Genomic DNA, 23,029 nt, shown 5'->3' with positions numbered 1-23,029 from the left:
TTTTCCACATACTGTACATTATTGTTTCTCCTCTATGCCCCTCCTCTCTCAAATGTGTCGATTGCTACAAAGCTCATCGTTCTGAAAAGTGAGGTGTGATCTGATTGGCCAGCTATCCATTGGTTGTGATTGACCGAGTGCCTCAAGCCAGGTCCATGTGGAGATGGCGAGTCGGCGTCGGCATTCGGTAACTTCATATTTGCACTCGACATTGACTCAGAAAGCACTAGTTTATTATAAAACAATTTAAATGTCTTTCCCCAGACACGGTCAGAATCCCTTTGCCGGTGCTTTGAGGCAATTGATTTATGTGCGAGCTTGAGCGCGGAATGCCTGTAGCAGTATTTGGTTAATATATTATTATATGAATCAATTTAATACAACGTGCGACTAGTTGACTTGGAACAGTTTTTAGTAGAGGGCAGACCTAGGCTACTTTGCACAAGGAAACGCTCCATTAAAAAAAAAAAAAAAAAAAAAAAAAAAACAATATGAAAAGTGCTAAAGCTGCGAATCACGTCATTATTGCACTGGATGAGTTATACATACGTATGGAGTCAAAAGTATTATTAAGTTGGCTTGAGAGAGCCAACTTACTGATATTGTATTTAAACTTCTTATTAGTGGTGCTTGCCGGAGGCAAGGCACTACTATTATTATCTCACATACTTATTATTATTCTTATAGATTCCGTACAAATTTCGGCGCGTAACTAGTCCCGCAGTTTTCGTCACAGACCAACGAAACAGGCGTCAAATCGTGCGGCCTAATCGGGAATGGTGTGCTATGACTTTTATAAGCGATCGGGCGTACGATGTTCGTCCGGCGGGCGAAAAATCGGGCGATCAAACCCATAGACTTAACATTGGGGTCAACTTTGACGGATCGTAGCTCCGAGAGAGAATTTCGCAGAAACACGTGAATCACCACATTTGGAGAGGCTATCAGGCTGTGCGAGAACATACCCCGCATTGGGGTATAAGTTGTACCCCTGGGGGGCTAGAGCCCCCCAAATTTGCCCCTAATACAAAGTATAGGGAGGGCTTTTCCTACTGTGGGACATTACATAATGATTTTGTATTGAACTTAACTCTGGATCACAATGTCATAGAGACAGGGGGGTGGGCTCATTTGAATCAGGCAACCAATCAGTCTCTCAGGATCACTCTGACTCTATCAAGCCACGCCCTAGCAACCATAGAGAGCGCCATAGCAACAAGCTCCATAGACTTCCATTGAAAAATATAAAATTAATAACTTTGGATAGAAGTGTCATAGAAACATGAGGGTGGGCTCGTTTGACTCGGGGCAGCAAATGGCCAATCACGAATCACCTTCAACACTTTATAGCCACGCCCTAGCAACCATTTGGAGCTCCCTAGCGACCCAATGCATAGAGAGATATCTTCAAATCTGAATATCATAGAGGAATGGGGGTTGGTTTATATTAGCAAGCAGACTTTGGAGCACATCATTGGCAGCTGCCAGGTCACTCCCTAGCAACCACACACAGTACCCTAGCAACCGTTTTGCAAGATCTATATCTCAGCATCAGTACATCGTAGAGGCATGGGGGTTGGTTTATATTGGCGAGCAGCCTTTGGAGTATCATCATTGGCAGCTGCCAGGCCACTCCATAGCAACCAAACAGAGTACCCTAGCAACCGTTTTGCACGACCTATATCTCTGCATCAGAACATCGTACAGACATGGCGGTTGGATTTTTTGACTCATGCTAGCACACTGGACTTCCAACATGCTAGTCATGCTAGCAGTGATTAGCTACATGCTAATAGTGATTAGCTAAGTGCTCAAATGGGCTAAGAACTCTATAATAACTACATAGTGACCATCTGTGACAACTACCAACCACCTAGTAACATCATAGCAACCACCCAGGATACCATAGCAACTGCCTAGCAACCAGCCAAAACACCCTAGCAACCGCCTAGCAACCACCCCAAGTACCGTAGCAACTGCCTAGCAACCACCCAGGTTACCATAGCAACCACCCTAGCAACCACCTGGGGTACCCCAGCAACCACATAGCAACACCCTAGCAACCACCCCGATTACCCTAGCAACCACCCTGGGTACCTTAGCAACGGCCCTAGCAACCATCATGGGGACCCTAGCAACCGCCCTAGCAACCACCCCGGGTACCCTAGCAACCACATAGCAACACCCTAACAACTGCCCCAATTACCCTAGCAACCACCCCGGGTACCTTAGCAACGGCCCTAGCAACCATCATGGGGACCCTAGCAACCGCCCTAGCAACCACCCCGTGTACCCTAGCAACCACATAGCAACACCCTAGCAACCACCCCGATTACCCTAGCAACCACCCTGGGTACCCTAGCAACGGCCCTAGCAACCATCATGGGGACCCTAGCAACCGCCCTAGCAACCACCCTGGGTACCCTAGCAACCACATAGCAACACCCTAGCAACCGCCCCGACTACCCTAGCAACCACCCTGGGTACCTTAGCAACGGCCCTAGCAACCATCATGGGGACCCTAGCAACCGCCCTAGCAACCACCCCGGGTACCCTAGCAACCGCATAGCAACACCCTAGCAACCACCCCGATTACCCTAGCAACCACCCTGAGTACCTTAGCAACGGCCCTAGCAACCATCATGGGGACCCTAGCAACCACCCCGGGTACCCTAGCAACCACATAGCAACACCCTAGCAACCACCCCGATTACCCTAGCAACCACGCTGGGTACCCTAGCAACGGCCCTAGCAACCATCATAGGGACCCTAGTAACCACCCCGGGTACCCTAGCAACCACACCTTAGCAACAGAGGGGCGAGTTTTGCCACTGCAAGCACCACTCACATTTTCTTCAGGAAATGTACCTTCTAGTTATGTTGGCTTGGCAACAAGCCAACATACTGTTATGCTATTTAAACTTCTTATTTTTATTTTTTTTCTTATTATTTTTCTGAGCAATGTCAAACGCTACTCCTCCTAGGGCTTTAAAGCCACAAGCCCCAAACTCGGCAGACACCTGCGGGATAGAGCGGTGCAGGTTGCTATATCTTTTCAGAATGATCAGACTTAAAGTTTTTTTTTTATTAATTTTTAAATGTAAAAACTCATTACCCATAGACTTCCATTGTCTGAGAAAAATCGCGCCCCTACTGGTTGCAATACCCGGAGTTTTGTTTACTTTCACTTTTACATTGGTTAAAAATACAAGTAAATAATACAATTTCCCTCAAACTGACAAGCTAAACCAACATATCTGATTACAGGGGTCAGGGCTCATTAATAATTTATTTCTGGGCAGAGACCAGTCAGACGAGAGAAGAATCACTGCTGGTCAGCTGCTGGAGGCATTGTCTCTTAGAGCTCACAACGAGCGAATTTATTCTTATTTAAGACCTTTTAAAACGGCGATTGCACGCAATCCACACGTTAGAACACACCAAGAGCTAAATTCAGATGTTTCTGAACTGTTTAAAGTAATAACATGATATATTCGCGGCAGCCAACTGCCCGCGAGCTAGCGATGTATTTCTCTGAACACTTGAAGTCCACAGAGAAATTACAGCCTTTCACATTAAGCAGCGAAACGGCACAAAACAATTAGAAGAATATATTATACACATGAAAATGAGTGTTTATATGTGCTTGTGAGAGTTATCTGTCAGGCTGAACATCGCAGCGATTGCTCAGCGTTGCATAACATGGTAAAGCAGGGAGCTACACTGAGACCAAAAGGGTCGCATGCATCACTGATTATTTTTGTACCTACTTATGTGTTATGCTATGATTTAATATGACCATTTATTAAAACAGAAATGTGTATTTTAAGAATACGTTTTATAACGTAAATTATGTCTCTGGCCAAAGAACAGAGAGAAAGACGAGAGAGAAATGAGCGCTTCCAAAAATAATATCACAGCGAATTGCACGAATCCACCCATTAGAACACAACAAGAGCAGAATTCAGGTGTTTTTGAACTGTTTATGTGTGCAAAATGAAATATAATTTGACAGCGTGATACAGCTTATGAATACTGGAAGGAAAAAAAGTCACGACAGCCTTTTAACTCTGGAGTCTATTAACGCATATACGCGTTTTGAGTCATTTTCTCCTGATAACCCCGAAATTTACTTAAATTAAACTTTCAGTTTTAATCGAGCAATACATCAATCGAATCTGTAAAGGGTCTACTTTTTTTTGGATACAAACATAATAACAACAAAACTTTGTGCACTTATAAAATAAATATAACAAACAAGGTGCAGCCTTGGTCTGCGCTGATCTTCATTTACAAACACGTCATTAAAATGAACTGTAACTCCATGAATATTCAACGAAGAGACATGAGAGATATATCTATAGAAAGCTTGACATGTCTACTTTTAAACAAAACAAGTGCTGCCGAACAAATATTCTGTGATAAAGTAATCCATATCAAAACAACGCGATGTCCATTTTTCACGTCTAATGTGTATGGAAGGCCAAGAGGGTCAAATAGACGTGAATTTTAACGTGTCTCTGTAAAGGGTCTACTTTTTTTGGATACAAACATAATAACAACAAAACTTTGGGCACTTATAAAATAAAGATAACAAACAAGGTGTGCTGTCTGCAGCCTTGGTCTGCGCTGATCTTCATTTACAAACACGACATTAAAATGAACTGTAACTCCATGAATACTCAACGAAGAGACATGAGAGATATATCTATAGAAAGCTTGACATGTCTACTTTTAAACCAAACAAGTGCTCCCGAACAAATATTCTGTGATAAAGTAATCCATATCAAAACAACGCGATGTCCTTTTTTCACGTTTAATGTGTATGGAAGGCCAAGAGGGTCAAATACACGTGAATTTTAACGCGTCAACAACACGTTAAATACGTGTATTTCATGCGTAGACAACACGTATTTAATATTATTTATTTATCGGCACTGCACAACATGGTAAAGTCATTTATATATTTTTTAATAGCTTCTTAAAATACTATATTACTCCGATATTATATCCAATATTGTTTAACACATTAAATACATGTTGTTTACACGTGAAAAATCAGCGGGTATTTAACATGTATTTCATGTTGAAATACACGTGAAATACACGTGAAGTACACGTTAAAAATCAGTTTGAAGAGGTCAATTTCATTGGCTGCTGAGGACTTGGGTCAAACCACTTCTGTGAGCTTAGAGGGCTGTACCATTCATAGACAGGCAACCACCATTTAACATGCTATAGATCAGCTTATTCAGCTTTATTATTTAGTCTTTTTTCTTTTCTGTTTTGTATAGCCTATAGAAATAATATATTTAAGTTTCAGTTTTATGAAATATTTATTTTATAATAAATATTAATTAAAATTTTGTGGTGATAGTATAAAGTTTATAAAAGTTACAGTATTTTGTAATGAAACAGGACTTTTTGTTTAGCTCTTGACTCGCCAAAGTATACTATATATAGTGTCCCTTCTTTAATTTTTCAGTAATGTGTGACAACTTAAAATATGTTGTCAGTACTATTAAAATAAGATTACATTGAATGGTATTTAGGAGATTATGGTTTTTGCATGACTTATTTCGCATTCTGCTAGATAACCCTGTCGTAGCTGTTATCATAGCCTAGGCTTTTTATTAAAAAAAGAAGGGACCATGGAAAAAGACTGTTGCAGGTGTATTTTTTTATGGTATTATTATTTTTATTTTTTTGCAGCAGGGCAACTCAAGAATGTTGGGCACACAAGTACTGTGGCTCTTTTGCCCCATGGCCAAGATGGCCAAGCCAACATCAAAGTTAGTTCACTAACTTTTAATTCTAGTTAAGTTGGCTTGAGAAAGCCAACTTACTGAAATCCGTCTTAAACTTATTATTATTATTATGTTGGCTTGGCAACAAGCCAACATACTGTTATGCTATTTAAACTTCTTATTTTTATTTTTTTTCTTATTATTTTTCTGAGCAATGTCAAACGCTACTCCTCCTAGGGCTTTAAAGCCACAAGCCCCAAACTCGGCAGACACCTGCGGGATAGAGCGGTGCAGGTTGCTATATCTTTTCAGAATGATCAGACTTAAAGTTTTTTTTTTATTAATTTTTAAATGTAAAAACTCATTACCCATAGACTTCCATTGTCTGAGAAAAATCGCGCCCCTACTGGTTGCAATACCCGGAGTTTTGTTTACTTTCACTTTTACATTGGTTAAAAATACAAGTAAATAATACAATTTCCCTCAAACTGACAAGCTAAACCAACATATCTGATTACAGGGGTCAGGGCTCATTAATAATTTATTTCTGGGCAGAGACCAGTCAGACGAGAGAAGAATCACGGCTGGTCAGCTGCTGGAGGCATTGTCTCTTAGAGCTCACAACGAGCGAATTTATTCTTATTTAAGACCTTTTAAAACGGCGATTGCACGCAATCCACACGTTAGAGCACACCAAGAGCTAAATTCAGATGTTTCTGAACTGTTTAAAGTAATAACATGATATATTCGCGGCAGCCAACTGCCCGCGAGCTAGCGATGTATTTCTCTGAACACTTGAAGTCCACAGAGAAATTACAGCCTTTCACATTAAAACACTGCAGCGAAACGGCACAAAACAATTAGAAGAATATATTATACACATGAAAATGAGTGTTTATATGTGCTTGTGAGATTTATCTGTCAGGCTGAACATCGCAGCGATTGCTCAGCGTTGCATGACATGGTAAAGCAGGGAGCTACACTGAGACCAAAAGGGTCGCATGCATCACTGATTATTTTTGTACCTACTTATGTGTTATGCTATGATTTAATATGACCATTTATTAAAACAGAAATGTGTATTTTAAGAATACGTTTTATAACGTAAATTATGTCTCTGGCCAAAGAACAGAGAGAAAGACGAGAGAGAAATGAGCGCTTCCAAAAATAATATCACAGCGAATTGCACGAATCCACCCATTAGAACACAACAAGAGCAGAATTCAGGTGTTTTTGAACTGTTTATGTGTGCAAAATGAAATATAATTTGACAGCGTGATACAGCTTATGAATACTGGAAGGAAAAAAAGTCACGACAGCCTTTTAACTCTGGAGTCTATTAACGCATATACGCGTTTTGAGTCATTTTCTCCTGATAACCCCGAAATTTACTAAATTAAACTTTCAGTTTTAATCGAGCAATACATCAATCGAATCTGTAAAGGGTCTACTTTTTTTTTTGGATACAAACATAATAACAACAAAACTTTGTGCACTTATAAAATAAATATAACAAACAAGGTGCAGCCTTGGTCTGCGCTGATCTTCATTTACAAACACGCCATTAAAATGAACTGTAACTCCATGAATATTCAACGAAGAGACATGAGAGATATATCTATAGAAAGCTTGACATGTCTACTTTTAAACAAAACAAGTGCTGCCGAACAAATATTCTGTGATAAAGTAATCCATATCAAAACAACGCGATGTCCATTTTTCACGTCTAATGTGTATGGAAGGCCAAGAGGGTCAAATAGACGTGAATTTTAACGTGTCTCTGTAAAGGGTCTACTTTTTTTGGATACAAACATAATAACAACAAAACTTTGGGCACTTATAAAATAAAGATAACAAACAAGGTGTGCTGTCTGCAGCCTTGGTCTGCGCTGATCTTCATTTACAAACACGACATTAAAATGAACTGTAACTCCATGAATACTCAACGAAGAGACATGAGAGATATATCTATAGAAAACTTGACATGTCTACTTTTAAACCAAACAAGTGCTCCCGAACAAATATTCTGTGATAAAGTAATCCATATCAAAACAACGCGATGTCCTTTTTTCACGTTTAATGTGTATGGAAGGCCAAGAGGGTCAAATACACGTGAATTTTAACGCGTCAACAACACGTTAAATACGTGTATTTCATGCGTAGACAACACGTATTTAATATTATTTATTTATCGGCACTGCACAACATGGTAAAGTCATTTATATATTTTTTAATAGCTTCTTAAAATACTATATTACTCCGATATTATATCCAATATTGTTTAACACGTTAAATACATGTTGTTTACACGTGAAAAATCAGCAGGTATTTAACATGTATTTCATGTTGAAATACACGTGAAATACACGTGAAGTACACGTTAAAAATCAGTTTGAAGAGGTCAATTTCATTGGCTGCTGAGGACTTGGGTCAAACCACTTCTGTGAGCTTAGAGGGCTGTACCATTCATAGACAGTCAACCACCATTTAACATGCTATAGATCAGCTTATTCAGCTTTATTATTTAGTCTTTTTTCTTTTCTGTTTTGTATAGCCTATAGAAATAATATATTTAAGTTTCAGTTTTATGAAATATTTATTTTATAATAAATATTAATTAACATTTTGTGGTGATAGTATAAAGTTTATAAAAGTTACAGTATTTTGTAATGAAACAGGACTTTTTGTTTAGCTCTTGACTCGCCAAAGTATACTATATATAGTGTCCCTTCTTTAATTTTTCAGTAATGTGTGATAACTTAAAATATGTTGTCAGTACTATTAAAATAAGATTACATTGAATGGTATTTAGGAGATTATGGTTTTTGCATGACTTATTTCGCATTCTGCTAGATAACCCTGTCGTAGCTGTTATCATAGCCTAGGCTTTTTATTAAAAAAAGAAAACAGCAAGGGACCATGGAAAAAGACTGTTGCAGGTGTATTTTTTTATGGTATTATTATTTTTATTTTTTTGCAGCAGGGCAACTCAAGAATGTTGGGCACACAAGTACTGTGGCTCTTTTGCCCCATGGCCAAGATGGCCAAGCCAACATCAAAGTTAGTTCACTAACTTTTAATTCTAGTTATGTTGGCTTGGCAACAAGCCAACATACTGTTATGCTATTTAAACTTCTTCTTCTTTTTTTTCTTATTATTATTTTTCTGACAGAAATTCTGAACGCTACTCCTCCTAGGGCTTTAAAGCCACAAGCCCCAAACTCGGCAGACACCTGCGGGATAGAGCGGTGCTGGTTGCTATATCTTTTCAGACTGATCAGACTTAAAGTTTTTTTTTTATTAATTTTTAAATGTCAAATACATTACCCATAGACTTACATTAACTGAGAAAAAATGCGCCCCTAGTTGCAATACCCAAAATTAAGGGAGGAGTCAGAAAGACGAGAGAAGAATCACTGCTGCTCAGCTCAGGCTGTCTCCACGGAGCTCACAACGAGCGAATTCATTCTTATTTAAGACCTTTTAAAACGTCGATTGCACGCAATTCACACGTTAGAACACACCAAGAGCTAAAATCAGATGTTTCTGAACTGTTTAAAGTAATAACATGATATATTCGCGGCAGCGCGACTGCCCGCGAGCTTGCCATGTATTTCTCTGAACACTTGAAGAGAATTTACAGCCTGTCACATTAAAACACTGCAGCGAAACGGCACAAAACAATTAGAAGAATATATTATACACATGAAAATGAGTGTTTATATGTGATTGTGAGATTTTATCTGTCAGGCTGAACCTCACATCAATTGTTATCCATCGTCACAACATGGTAAAGTCATTTATATATATTTTTTAAGAGCTTCTTAAAATAAATATTCCTGCGAATGCACACAATCCACCAATTAGAACACACTAAGAGAAAAATCCGGGGGTTTTTGAGCCGTGTATGTGCGCAAAATGCAATATTTGACATCGCGAAGGGAAAAAAAATCACATGACAGCCGCGTTTCTTGGCGAGATCGGACAAATAAATAGGCTACACATTTCATTCACACTGACAAGCTAAACCAACATATGTTATTATTACAGGGTCAGATCTCATTTATAAATTATGTCTCTGGCCAAAGAACAGCGAGAAAGACGAGAGAGAAAAGAGCGCTTCATCCGCATTTTTAAGCGCTTCCAAAAATAATATCACAGCGAATTGCACTAATCCACCCATTAGAACACAACAAGAGCAGAATTCAGGTGTTTTTGAACTGTTTATGTGTGCAAAATGAAATATAATTTGACAGCATGATACAGCTTATGAATACTTGATTTCTGGGCAGAGAGCAGTCAGAAAGACGAGAGAAGAATCACGGCTGCTCAGCTCAGGCTGTCTCCACGGAGCTCGCAACGAGCGAATTTATTCTTATTTAAGACCTTTTGTAATTAAATTATATCGGCGATTGCACGCAATCCACACATTAGAACACACCAATAGCTGAATTCAGATGTTTCTGAACTGTTTAAAGTAATAACATGATATATTCGCGGCAGCCAAATGTCCGCGAGCCCGCGATGTATTTCTCTGAACACTTGAAGTCCACATGACAGCCGCGTTTCGGGGCGAGATCGGACAAATAAATAGGCTAGCTATATAAACTGACAAGCTAAACCAACATATGTTATTATTACCGGGTCAGGTCTCATTTATAAATTATGTCTCTGGCCAAAGAACAGCGAGAAAGACGAGAGAGAAATGAGCGCTTCATCCGCATTTTTAAGCGCTTCCAAAAATAATATCACAGCGAATTGCACTAATCCACCCATTAGAACACAACAAGAGCAGAATTCAGGTGTTTTTGAACTGTTTATGTGTGCAAAATGAAATATAATTTGACAACGTGATACAGCTTATGAATACTTGATGTCTGGGCAGAGAGCAGTCAGACAGACGAGAGAAGAATCACGGCTGCTCAGCTCATGCTGTCTCCACGGAGCTCACAACGAGCGAATTTATTCTTATTTAAGACCTTTTATAATTAAATTATATCGGCGATTGCACGCAATCCACACGTTAGAACACACCAAGAGCTAAATTCAGATGTTTCTGAACTGTTTAAAGTAATAACATGATATATTCGCAGCAGCGCGACTGCCCGCGAGCTCGCCATGTATTTCTCTGAACACTTGAAGAGAATTTACAGCCTGTCACATTAAAACACTGCAGCGAAACGGCACAAAACAATTAGAACAATATATTATACACATGAAAATGAGTGTTTATATGTGATTGTGAGATTTTATCTGTCAGGCTGAACCTCACATCAATTGTTATCCATCGTCACAACATGGTAAAGTCATTTATATATATATTTTTAAGAGCTTCTTAAAATAAATATTCCTGCGAATGCACACAATCCACCAATTAGAACACACTAAGAGAAAAATCCAGGGGGTTTTGAGCCGTGTATGTGTGCAAAATGCAATATTTGACATCGCGAAGGGAAAAAAAAGTCACATGACAGCCGCGTTTGGGGCGAGATCAGACAAATAAATAGGCTACACATTTCATTCACTCTGACAAGCCAAATCAACATATGTTATTATTACCGGGTCAGATATCTCATTAATAAATTATGTCTCTGACCAAAGAACAGAGAGAAAGACGAGAGAGAAATGAGCACTTCATCAGCATTTTTTAAGAGATTCCAAAAATAATATCACAGCACTAATCCACCCATTAGAACACAACAAGAGCAGAATTCAGGTGTTTTTGAGATGTTTATGTGTGCAAAATGACATATAATTTGACAGCGCGATACAGCTTATGAATACTGGAAGGAAAAAAGTCACGACAGCCTTTTAACTCTGGAGTCGATTAACGCATATACGCGTTTTGAGTCATTTTCTGCTGATAACCCTGACAATTACTTAAATTACATTTTCAGTTTTAAACGTACAGATAAGAGCAATACATCAATCGAATCTGTAAAGGGTCTACTTTTTTTTGGATACAAACACAATAACAACAAAACTTTGTGCACTTATAAAATAAAGATAACAAACAAGGTGTGCTGTCTTCAACCTTGTCTGCGCTGATCTTCATTTACAAACACGTCATTAAAATGAACTGTTACTCCATGAATACTCAACGAAGAGACATGAGAGATATATCTATAGAAAGTTTGACATGTCTACTTTTAAACTAAACAAGTGCTGCCGAACAAATATTCTGTGATAAAGTACGCGATGTCCTTTTTTCACGTCTCCCTTCTAATGTGTATGGAAGGCCAAGAGGGTCAAATACACGTTAAATACGCGTTGTTTACTCATGAAAAATCAGCTATATTTCACGTTTTAAATACACGTTAAATACACGTGAAATACACGTGAAGTATGCCTTAAAAATCAGTTTGAACAGGTCAGTGTCATTGGCTGCTGAGGACTTGGGTCAAACCACTTCTGTGTGCTTAGAGGGGTGTACCATTCATAGACAGGCAACCACCATTTAACATGCTATAGATCAGCTTATTCAGCCTTATTATTTAGTCTTTTTTCTTTTCTGTTTTGTATAGCCTATAGAAATAATATATTTAAGTTTCAGTTTTATGAAATATTTATTTTTAATAAATATTAATTAAAATTTTGTGGTGATAGCATAACGTTTATAAAAGTTACAGTATTTTGTAATGAAACAGGACTTTTTGTTTAGCTCTTGACTCACCGAAGTATACTATATATACTGTCCCTTCTTTAATTTTTCAGTAGTGTGATAACTTAAAATATGTTGTCAGTACTATTAAAATAACATTAAATTGAATGGTATTTAGGAGATTATGGTTTTTGCATGACTTATTTCGCATTCAGCTAGACAACCCTGTCGTAGCTGTTATCATAGCCTAGGCTTTTTATTAAAAAAGAAAACAGCAAGGGACCATGGAAAAAGACTGTTGCAGGTGTATTTTTTATGGTATTATTTTTTTATTTTTTTTTTGCAGCGGGGCAACTCAAGAATGTTGGGCACACAAGTACTGTGGCTCTTTTGCCCCATGGCCAAGATGGCCAAGCCAACATCAAAGTTAGTTCACTAACTTTTAATTCTAGTTATTATTATTATTCTTCTGAGACTAAATTTCTGACTGCTACTCCTCCTAGACCGTTAACTCTACAGACTCCAAACTTGGCCAAACTCTCCAGACTAATCTGACTCGAGTTGCTATATATTTTCTAACTGATTAGACTTACGGTTTTCATAAAAATAAAGATTAAAAATTATAAAAATCCCATAGACTTGCATTGAAAAGCCTCTGCTCAACTGAACATTCCGTAAACTCCAACTGTCAAAAATTCAAATCTAAACACACTGAAGCCCATTAGACTCAATCAGACTTCCTATGTATTATTACTAACCCATTCAAACCCATTCAAACTCATCTATCTATCTATCTATCTATCTATCTATCTATCTATCTATCTTCTGACTGTTTCTATCTAGCTATCTATCTACTGACTGTTTCTATCTATCTATCTATCTATCTATCTATCTATCTATCTATCCTAAAAACATGCTAATCATGCTAAAATCATGCTAGCAACATGCTAGTCGCATGCTAATCATGCTAAAATCATGCTAGCAACATGCTAATCATGCTAAAATCATGCTAGCAACATGCTAGTCGCATGCTAATCATGCTAAAATCATGCTAGCAACATGCTAATCATGCTAAAATCATGCTAGCAACATGCTAGTCGCATGCTAATCATGCTAAAATCATGCTAGCAACATGTTAATCATGCTAAAATCATGCTAAAATCATGCTAGCAACATGCTAGTCGCATGCTAATCATGCTAAAATCATAATAGCAACATGCTAATCATGCTAAAATCATGCTAGCAACATGCTAGTCGCATGCTAGTCATGCTAGAGATATGCTAGCAACATGCTAATCATGCTGAAATCATGTTAGCAACATGCTAGTCGCATGGTAATCATGCTAAAATCATGCTAGCAACATGCTAATCATGCTAAAATCATGCTAGCAACATGCTAGTCGCATGCTAATCATGCTAAAATCATGCTAGCAACATGCTAATCATGCTAAAATCATGCTAGCAACATGCTAGTCGCATGCTAATCATGCTAGCAACATGCTAATCATGCTAAAATCATGTTAGCAACATGCTAGTCGCATGCTAATCATGCTAAAATCATGCTAGCAACATGCTAATCATGCTAGCAACATACTAGTCGCATGCTAATCATGCTAAAATCATGCTAGCAACATGCTAATCATGCTAGCAACATGCTAGTCGCATGCTAATCATGCTAAAATCATGCTAAAATCATGCTAGCAACATGCTAATCATGCTAAAATCATGCTAGCAACATGCTAGTCGCATGCTAATCATGCTAAAATCATGCTAGCAACATGCTAATCATGCTAAAATCATGCTAGCAACATGCTAGTCGCATGCTAATCATGCTAAAATCATGCTAGCAACATGCTAATCATGCTAAAATCATGCTAGCAACATGCTAGTCGCATACTAATCATGCTAAAATCATGCTAGCAACATGCTAATCATGCTAAAATCATGCTAGCAACATGCTAATCATGCTAAAATCATGCTAGCAACATGCTAGTCGCATGCTAATCATGCTAAAATCTTGCTAGCAACATGCTAATCATGCTAAAATCATGCTAGCAACATGCTAGTCGCATGCTAATCATGCTAAAATCATGCTAGCAACATGCTAATCATGCTAAAATCATGCTAGCAACATGCTAATCATGCTAAAATCATGTTAGCAACATGCTAGTCGCATGCTAATCATGCTAAAATCATGCTAGCAACATGCTAATCATGCTAAGTACATGCTTGTCACATGGTAGTCACTTGCTTGTAATGCTAGCAATATGTTAATCACTGTCATTTTTATACTTCTTAAACTTTTAAATCTTTTTAAACTTTTAAACTTTTCACATTTTCAAACTTTTCAAACTTTTCAAACTTTCTAAACTTTCTAAACTTTCTAAACTTTTCAAACTTTCTGGTCAGGCTTTCTCAAGCCAACTTAAAGTTTGTCTTGACGAACTTTTTTATCTAGTTAAGTTGGCTTGAGAGAGCCAACTTACTGATATTCTATTTAAACTTATTATTATTAAGTTGGCTTGAGAGAGCCAACTTACTGATATTCTATTTAAACTTATTATTATTATTATTAAGTTGGCTTGAGAGAGCCAACTTACTGATATTCTATTTAAACTTATTATTATTATTCTTCTGAGACTAAATTTTCAACTGCTACTCCTCCTAGAGCTTTAACTCTACAAACTCCAAACTCAGCCCAGCTCTTCAGACTGATCTGAAGTTAGTTGCTATATCTTTTTAGACTGATCGGACTTATACTTTTCATAAAACTGAAGATTAAAGATCAAAAAAACTCCCATAGACTTGCATTGAAAAGCCTCTGCTCAACTGAACATTCCGTCAAACTCCAACTGTCAAAAATTCAAATCTAAACACACTGAAGCCCATTAAACTCATAGTCTATGTACTGTGTACATATTCTATGTACTATTACTAACCCATTCAAACTCATTCAAACTCATCTATCATATCATATCATATCTATCTATCTATCTATCTATCTATCTATCTATCTATCTATAATCTGTCTGTTTCTAATCTATCTATCTATCTATCTATCTATCTATCTATCTATCTATCTATCTATCTATAATCTGTCTGTTTGTAAACGATCTATGTATCTATCTATCTATCTATGTATCTATCTATCTATCTATCTATCTATCTATCTATCTATCTATCTATCTATCTATAATCTGTCTGTTTCTAATCTATCTATCTATCTATCTATCTATCTATCTATCTATCTATCTATCTATCTATCTATAATCTGTCTGTTTCTAATCTATCTATCTATCTATCTATCTATCTATCTATCTATCTATCTATCTATCTATAATCTGTCTGTTTCTAAACTATCTATCTATAATCTGTCTGTTTCTAATCTATCTATCTATCTATCTATCTATCTATCTATCTATCTATCTATCTATCTATCTATCTATCTATAATCTGTCTGTTTCTAAACTATCTATCTATAATCTGTCTGTTTCTAATCTATCTATCTATCTATCTATCTATCTATCTATCTATCTATCTATCTATCTATCTATCTATAATCTGACTGTTTCTAAACTATCTATCTATCTATCTATTTATCTATCTATCTATCTATCTATCTATCTATCTATCTATCTATCTATCTATCTATAATCTGTCTGTTTCTAATCTATCTATCTATCTATCTATCTATCTATCTATCTATCTATCTATAATCTGTCTGTTTCTAATCTATCTATCTATCTATCTATCTATAATCTGACTGTTTCTAATCTATCTATCTATCTATCTATCTATCTATCTATCTATCTATCTATCTATCTATCTATCTATCTATCTATCTATCTATCTTCATAGCAACACTCTAGCAACTATCCAAACCAACCTAGAAACCACCCAGGGTATCCTAGCAACCTCATACCAAAATCTTAGAAACCACCCCGGGTACCCTAGCAACCACATAGCAACACCTTAGCAACCACTCAGGGTACCCTAGCACCCGCTTAGCAACACCCTAGCAACCATCCCAGATACCCTAGCAACCGCATAGCAACACCTTAGCAACCACTCAGGGTACCCTAGCAACCGCATAGCAACACCCTAGCAACCATCCCAGATACCCTAGCAACCGCATAGCAACACCTTAGCAACCACTCAGGGTACCCTAGCAACCGCATAGCAACACCCTAGCAACCATCCCAGATACCCTAGCAACCACATAGCAACACCTTAGCAACCACTCAGGGTACCCTAGCAACCGCATAGCAACACCCTAGCAACCATCCCAGATACCATAGCAACCGCATAGCAACACCTTAGCAACCACTCAGGGTACCCTAGCAACACCCTAGCAACCATCCCAGATACCCTAGCAACCGCATAGCAACACCTTAGCAACCACTCAGGGTACCCTAGCAACCGCATAGCAACACCTTACAACCACTCCTGGGGACCCTAGACCTATCTATCTATCTTCTGACTGTGTCTGTCTATCTATCTATCTATCTATCTATCTATCTATCTATCTATCTTATCTATCTCAGACTGAATACCATCAAACTTAAAACTTTTTAAACTTCTTACACTTTTCAATCTTTTCAAACTTTTCAAACTTTTCAAACTTTTCTAACTTTTCAAACTTTTTCAGACTTTCTGGTCAGGCTTTCTCAAGCCAACTTAAAGTTTGTCTTGACGAACTTTTTTATCTAGTTAAGTTGGCTTGAGAGAGCCAACTTACTGATATTCTATTTAAACTTATTATTATTAGTGGTGCTTGCCGGAGGCAAAGCATCACTATTATTATCTCACATACTTATTATTCTTCTTCTTCTAGATCCGTACAAATTTCGGCGCGTAACTAGACCCGCAGTTTTTGTCACACACCAACGAAACAGGCGTCAAATCGTGCGGCCTAATCGGGAATGGTGTGCTATGACTTTTATAAGCGATCGGGCGTACGATGTTCGTACACCGGGCGAAAAAACGGGCGAAAAATCGCATAGACAATGCATTGCGGCCAACTTTGACGGATCGTAGCTCCGAGAGAGAATTTCGCAGAAACACGTGAATCTCCACATTTGGAGAGGCTATCAGGCTGTGCGAGAACATACCCCGCAGTGGGGTATAAGTTGTACCCCTGGGGCGCGAGAGCCCCCCAAAATTGGCACTAATACAAAGTATAGGGAGGACTTTTCCTGCTATGGGACATTACATAGGGATTTTGTATTGAACATAACTCTGGATCACAGTGTCATAGAGACAAGGGGGTGGGCTCATTTGAATCAGGCAACCAATCAGTCTCTCAGGATCACTGTGAATCTATCAAGCCACGCCCTAGCAACCATATAGAGCACCATAGCAACAAGCCCCATAGACTTCCATTGAAAAAGATCAAATTAATAACTTTGGATAGAAGTGTCATAGAAACATGAGGGTGGGCTCGTTTGACTTGGGCAGCAAACGGCCAATCATGTATCTCCTTCAAGACAACCTAGCCACGCCCTAGCAACCATTAAGAGCTACCTAGCAACCCAAAGTATAGAGAGATATCTTAACATCTGAAAGACATAGAAGCATGGGGGTTGGTTTATATTAGAAAGCAACCATTGGAGTATCATCATTGGCAGCTGCCAGGCCACTCCCTAGCAACCAAACACAGTACCCTAGCAACCGTTTTGCAAGATCTATATCTCTGCATCAGATCATCGTAGAGGCATGGGGGTTGGTTTATATTGGCGAGCAGCCTTTGGAGTATCACCATTGGCAGCTGCCAAGCCACTCCATAGCAACCAAACGGAGTACCCTAGCAACCGTTTTGCACGACCTATATCTCTGCATCAGAACATCGCACAGACATGGCAGTTGGATTTTTTGACTCATGCTAGCACACTGGACTTCCAACATGCTAGTCATGCTAGCAGTGATTAGCTACATGCTAATAGTGATTAGCTAAGTGCTCAAATGGGCTAAGAACTCTACAATAACTACATAGTGACCATCTGTGACAACTACCAACCACCTAGTAACACCATAGCAACCACCCAGGAGACCATAGCAACAGCCTAGCAACCAGCCAAAACACCCTAGCAACCGCCTAGCAACACCTTAGCAACCACCCCAAGTACCGTAGCAACTGCCTAGCAACCACCCAGGTTACCATAGCAACCGCCCTAGCAACCACCCCGGGTACCCTAGCAACCAAATAGCAACACCCTAGCAACCACCCTGATTACCCTAGCAACCACCCTGGGCAACCTAGCAACGGCCCTAGCAACCATCATGGGGACCCTAGCAACCGCCTTAGCAACCACCCTGAGTACCCTAGCAACCACATAGCAACACCCTAGCAACCACCCCGATTACCCTAGCAACCACCCTGTGTACCTTAGCAACGGCCCTAGCAACCATTACGGGGACCCTGGCAACCACCCTTGGTACCTTAGCAACCATCATGTGGACCCTAGCAACCACCCAGGGTACCCTAGTAACCACCATAGCAACCTCATTGCAACACCCTAGCAACAGAGGGGCGAGTTTTGCCACTGCAAGCACCACTCACATTTTCTTCAGGAAATGTACCTTCTAGTTATTATTATTCTTCTGAGACTAAAATTTTCAACTGCTACTCCTCCTAGAGCTTTAACTCTACAGACTCCAAACTCAGCCCAGATCTTCAAACTGATCTGAAGTTAGTTGCTATATCTTTTTAGACTGATCGGACTTATACTTTTCATAAAACTGAAGATTAAAAATCATAAAAACTCCCATAGACTTGCATTGAAAAGCCTCTGCTCAACTGAACATTCCGTCAAACTCCAACTGTCAAAAATTCAAATCTAAACACACTGAAGCCCATTAAACTCATAGTCTATGTACTATGTACATATTGTATGTACTATTACTAACCCATTCAAACTCATTCAAACTCATCTATCATGTCATATATATTTATCTATCTATCTATCTATCTATCTATCTATCTATCTATCTATCTATCTATCTAGCTATTTCTAATCTATCTATCTATCTATCTATCTATCTATCTATCTATCTATCTATCTATCTATCTATAATCCGTCTGTTTCTAATCTATCTATCTATCTATAATCTGTCTGTTTCTAAACTATCTATCTATCTATCTATCTATCTATCTATCTATCTATCTATCTATCTATCTATCTATCTATAATCTGTCTGTTTCTAATCTATCTATCTATCTATCTATAATCTGTCTGTTTCTAATCTATCTATCTATCTATCTATCTATCTATCTATCTATCTATCTATCTATCTATCTATCTATCTATCTATAATATGTCTGTTTCTAAACTATCTATCTATCTATAATCTGTCTGTTTCTAATCTATCTATGTTTCTAATCTATCTATCTATCTATCTATCTATCTATCTATCTATCTATCTATCTATCTATCTATCTATCTATCTATAATCTGACTGTTTCTAATCTATCTATCTATCTATCTATCTATCTATCTATCTATAATCTATCTGTTTCTAAACTATCTATCTATCTATCTATCTATCTATCTATCTATCTATAATCTGTCTGTTTCTAATCTATCTATTCTATCTATCTATCTATCTATCTATAATCTGTCTGTTTCCAATCTATCTATTCTATCTATATATCTATCTATCTATCTATCTATCTATCTATCTATCTATCTATCTATCTATCTATAATCTGTCTGTTTCTAAACTATCTATCTATCTATCTATCTATCTATCTATCTATCTATCTATCTATCTATCTATCTATCATCTGTCTGTTTCTAATCTATCTATCTATCTATTTATCTATCTATCTATCTATCTATCTATAATCTGACTGTTTCTAATCTATCTATCTATCTATCTATCTATCTATCTATCTATCTATCTATCTATAATCTGTCTGTTTCTAATCTATCTATCTATCTATCTATAATCTGACTGTTTCTAATCTATCTATCTATCTATGTATCTATCTATCTATCTTCATAGCAACTATCCAAACCAACCTAGAAATCACCCAGGGTATCCTAGCAACCACATAGCAACACCTTAGCAACCACTCGGGGTACCCTAGCAACCGCATAGCAACACCCTAGCAACCATCCCAGATACCCTAGCAACCACATAGCAACACCCTAGCAACCACTCCGGGTACCCTAGCAACCGCATAGCAACACCCTAGCAACCATCCCAGATACCCTAGCAACCGCATAGCAACACCTTAGCAACAACTCAGGGTACCCTAGCAACCACATAGCAACACCCTAGCAACCATCCCAGATACCCTAGCAACCGCATAGCAACACCTTAGCAACCACTCAGGGTACCCTAGCAACCGCATAGCAACACCCTAGCAACCATCCCAGGTACCCTAGCAACCACATAGCAACACCCTAGCAACCACTCCGGGTACCCTAGCAACCGCATAGCAACACCTTAGCAACCACTCCGGGTACCCTAGCAACTGCATAGCAATTATCAAACTTTTTAACTTAACTTAAAATTTAATTTTAAACTCTTTAAACTGGCTAGGCTTTCTCAAGCCAACTTAAAGTTTGTCTTGACGAACTTTTTTATCTAGTTAAGTTGGCTTGAGAGAGCCAACTTACTGATATTCTATTTAAACTTATTATTATTATTAAGTTGGCTTGAGAGAGCCAACTTACTGATATTCTATTTAAACTTATTATTATTAAGTTGGCTTGAGAGAGCCAACTTACTGATATTCTATTTAAACTTATTATTATTATTATTATTATTATTATTATTCTTCTTAGACTAAATTATCAACTCTAACTCCTCCTAGAGCTTTAACTCTACAGACTCCAAACTCGGACCAGCTCTTCAGACTAATCTCGCCGGGTGTGCTATATCTTTTCTAACTGATCGGACTTATACTTTTCATAAAAATGAAGATTAAAAATCATAAAAATCCCATAGACTTGCATTGAAAAGCCTCTGCTCAACTGAACATTCCGTGAACTCCAACTGTCAAAAATTCAAATCTAAACACACTGAAGCCCATTAGACTCAATCAGACTAACCTATGTACTATTACTAACCCATTCAAACTCATTCAAACTCATCTATCTATCTATATTCAAACTCTATCTATCTATCTATCTATCTATCTATCTATCTATCTATCTATCAAACTCATCTATCTATATTAAAACTAATCTATCTATCTATCTATAATCAAACTCATCTATCTATAATCAAACTCATCTATCTATCTATATTCAAACTCATCTATCTATCTATATTAAAACTAATCTATCTATCTATCTATCTATCTATCTATCTATCTATCTATCTATCTATCTATCTATATTAAAACTAATCTATCTATCTATCTATCATCAAACTCATCTATCTATATTAAAACTAATCTATCTATTTATCTATCTATCTATCATCATCTAACTCTATCTTTCTTCTGACTCTATCTATCTATCTATCTATCTATCTATCTATCTATCTATCTATCTATCTATCTATCAAACTCATCTATCTATCTATCTATCTATCTATCTATCTATATTCAAACTCATCTATCTATCTATCTATCTATATTCAAACTCATCTATCTATCTATCTATCTATCTATCTATCTATCTATCTATCTATCTATCTATCTATCTATCTATCTATTCAAACTAATCTATCTATCCTAACAACATGCTAGTCATGCTAAAAATCATGCTAGCAACATGCTAGTCGCATGCTAATCATGCTAAAATCATGCTAATCATGCTAAAATCATGCTAGCAACATGCTAATCATGCTAAAATCACGCTAGCAACATGCTAGCAACATGCTAATCATGCTAAAATCATGCTAGCAACATGCTAATCATGCTAAAATCATGCTAGCAACATGGTAATCATGCTAAAATCATGCTAGCAACATGCTAGTCGCATGCTAGTCATGCTAGAGACATGCTAGCAACATGCTAATCATGCTAAAATCATGCTAGCAACATGCTAGTCGCATGCTAATCATGCTAAAATCATGCTAGCAACATGCTAATCATGCTAGCAACATGCTAGTCGCATGCTAATCATGCTAAAATCATGCTAGCAACATGCTAATCATGCTAAAATCATGCTAGCAACATGCTAGTCGCATGCTAGTCATGCTATAGAAATGCTAGCAACATGCTAATCATGCTAAAATCATGCTAGCAACATGCTAGTCGCATGCTAATCATGCTAGAATCATGCTAGCAACATGCTAGTCGCATGCTAATCATGCTAAAATCATGCTAGCAACATGCTAGTCGCATGCTAATCATGCTAAAATCATGCTAGCAACATGCTAATCATGCTAAAATCATGCTAGCAACATGCTAGTCGCATGCTAATCATGCTAGCATCATGCTAGCAACATGCTAATCATGCTAAAATCATGCTAGCAACATGTTAGTCGCATGCTAATCATGCTAAAATCATGCTAGCAACATGCTAGTCGCATGCTAATCATGCTAAAATCATGCTAGCAACATGCTAATCATGCTAAAATCATGCTAGCAACATGCTAGCAACATGCTAGCAACATGCTAATCATGCTAAAATCATGCTAGCAACATGCTAATCATGCTAAAATCATGCTAGCAACATGCTAGTCGCATGCTAATCATGCTAAAATCATGCTAGCAACATGT

This window comes from Carassius gibelio, chromosome A18 (genome assembly GCF_023724105.1).
Source record: "Carassius gibelio isolate Cgi1373 ecotype wild population from Czech Republic chromosome A18, carGib1.2-hapl.c, whole genome shotgun sequence".
Taxonomy (NCBI): Eukaryota; Metazoa; Chordata; class Actinopteri; order Cypriniformes; family Cyprinidae; genus Carassius; species Carassius gibelio.
The sequence above is the reverse complement of the archived record's forward strand: the minus strand, read 5'-3'. Positions refer to the sequence as shown.